The following is a 2924-nucleotide window of genomic DNA, read 5'->3' on the forward strand; positions in this document are numbered from 1 at the left end:
TCTGAAATTTTTTGTGCTATCTTCTCATCATTTTATAGGGTTGCTCACAAAATTTCAAGTCATTTGGATATCATTTGAGGGTAGCTGTAGTTCAAACCTACACCTTTATTTACATGACAAGGCAACTAGTTGTGTGCATGCTGAATATAGTGTATGACTAGAGGCAATCCATCTGACTTACAACCCTTTGATCCTGAGATAGATAGTACATTTCATAGATTAGTTAGGCATCATTTTATACCTTTTGATCGTTCTGAGCATTCCATAACTGGTGAATCTGTGCATTCTGTTATTGGTGATTTTGAACATCCTGATCTTGAGCATTATAATTTTGAGCATTCTGATTCTGAGCATTCTGATTTTGCACATTCTGAGAACATGGCACAACCTCCACCTCATGAGAGGACTTTAAGGGAAATGGCTGCACCTGATTTCACCTACGAAAGCTTGTGCATCCAATACCCTGATGAGGATGTCCCATATGTTCTTAAAACTGGACTAATTCATTTGCTTCCAAAGTTTCATGGCCTTGCAGGTGAAGACCCGCACAAACATTTGAAGGAATTTCATATTGTCTGCTCCACCATGAAACCCCCAGATGTCCAAGAGGATCACATATTTCTAAAGGCTTTTCCTCATTCATTAGAGGGAGTGGCAAAGGACTGGTTGTATTACCTTGCTCCAAGGTCCATCACGAGCTGGGATGACCTTAAGAGAGTATTCTTAGAAAAATTTTTCCCTGCTTCCAGGACCACAGCCATCAGGAAAGATATCTCAGGTATTAGACAGCTCAGTGGAGAGAGCCTGTATGAGTACTGGGAGCGATTTAAGAAACTATGTGCCAGTTGCCCTCACCATCAGATTTCAGAACAGCTTCTTCTCCAATATTTTTATGAAGGACTCAGTAATATGGAGAGAAGTATGATAGATGCTGCCAGTGGTGGAGCCCTTGGAGACATGACTCCTGCTGAAGCCAGAAATTTAATTGAGAAGATGGCCTCCAACTCCCAGCAGTTTAGCGCCAAAAATGATGCCATAGTCATTAGAGGAGTGCATGAGGTAGCTACAAACCCATCTGCATCATCTGAAACTAAGAAGCTTGAAGGCAAACTGGATGCATTGGTTAACTTGGTAACCCAGCTGGCCTTGAATCAGAAATTTGTACCTGTCGCAAGGGTTTGTGGTTTGTGCTCCTCTGCTGACCACCATACAGACCTTTGCCCTTCCATGCAGCAACCTGGAGCAATTGAACAGCCTGAAGCTTATGCTGCAAATATTTACAATAGACCTCCTCAACCTCAGCAGCAAAATCAACCACAGCAGAACAATTATGACCTTTCCAGCAACAGATACAACCCTGGATGGAGGAATCACCCTAACCTCAGATGGTCCAGCCCTCAGCAACAACAACAGCAGCCTGCTCCTTCCTTCCAAAATGCTGCTGGCCCAAGCAGACCATACATTCCTCCACCAATCCAACAACAGCAACAACCCTAGAAACAGCCAACAGTTGAGGCCCCTCCACAACCTTCCCTCGAAGAACTTGTGAGGCAAATGACTATGCAGAACATGCAGTTTCAGCAAGAGACCAGAGCCTCCATTCAGAGCTTAACCAATTAGATGGGACAATTGGCTACCCAATTGAATCAACAACAGTCCCAGAATTCTGACAAGCTGCCTTCTCAAGCTGTCCAAAATCCCAAAAATGTCAGTGCCATTTCATTGAGGTCGGGAAAGCAATGTCAAGGACCTCAACCCGTAGCACCTTCCTCATCTGCAAATGAACCTGCCAAACTTCACTCTATTCCAGAAAAAGGTGATGACAAAAATTTACCTAACAATTTCTGTGCAAGTGAATCTTCTTCCACAGGTAATTCTGATTTGCAGAAGCAGCACATTCCCCCTCTTCCATTCCCTCCAAGAGCAGTTTCCAACAAAAAAATGGAAGAGGCAGAGAAAGAGATCTTGGAAACGTTTAGAAAGGTAGAGGTAAACATACCTCTGTTGGATGCAATAAAGCAAATTCCAAGATATGCCAAATTCTTGAAGGAGCTATGCACTAATAAGCGGAAGCTTAAAGGAAGTGAACGGATTAGCATGGGCAGAAATGTCTCCGCATTGATTGGTAAATCTGTTCCTCAAATTCCTGAAAAATGCAAAGATCCAGGTACATTCAGCATACCTTGTATCATAGGGAATAGTAAGTTTGACAATGCCATGCTAGATTTAGGAGCTTCTATTAGTGTTATGCCTCTGTCTATTTTTATTTCTCTATCTCTAGGTCCCTTGCAATCAACTGATGTGGTAATTCATTTAGCTAACAGAAGTGTTGCCTATCCTGTTGGTTTCATAGAAGATGTCTTAGTTAGAGTTGGTGAACTGATTTTCCCTGTTGATTTTTATATCTTGAATATGGAAGATGGATTTTCTCAAGGATCAGTTCCCATCATTCTAGGCAGACCCTTTATGAAAACTGCTAGAACTAAGATAGATGTTTATGCAGGCACACTGTCCATGGAGTTTGGTGATATAACTGTTCATTTTAATATTCTGGATGCTATGAAATACCCATCTGAAGATCTTTCTGTATTTCGTGCTGAAATAATTGACCATGTTGTTGATGAATACATGACTGATCTTTATTCTAATCTGCATGCCTCTCACTCTTCATGCATTGAGTCTGAAATTGTACTTGATCATATGTCTGAATTTGATGCTGAGAGTGAATCTGAGAGTGATATTGATTGCATGCCTGGTGGTGGTGTTTTACCTCTTGAGATTGATTTTATAGAGTCAGATAGGACTAACCATGTTTCAGGAAGTACACATACCTCTGACTTTCTTTATGAGGTAAAGGCTGAGAAACCATCTCCTTCTACCACTGTCCAGCCGACCACACCAGAATTGAAGCCTCTGCCATCAAA

The 2924-nt window shown here is 41.7% G+C and overlaps 1 non-coding gene across 1 annotated transcript; it reads right to left on the reverse strand.

The window, feature by feature from the left end:
- Nucleotides 1-756: 756 nt before the first annotated feature.
- LOC114424857 lies at nucleotides 757-863 on the reverse strand. Its single transcript, XR_003669147.1, has one exon. It is a non-coding gene; the product is annotated as a small nucleolar RNA R71 (small nucleolar RNA).
- Between the last annotated feature and the right edge of the window lie 2061 nt (nucleotides 864-2924).

The sequence above is a fragment of the Glycine soja genome, chromosome 8, assembly GCF_004193775.1.
Source record: "Glycine soja cultivar W05 chromosome 8, ASM419377v2, whole genome shotgun sequence".
Classification (NCBI taxonomy): domain Eukaryota; kingdom Viridiplantae; phylum Streptophyta; class Magnoliopsida; order Fabales; family Fabaceae; genus Glycine; species Glycine soja.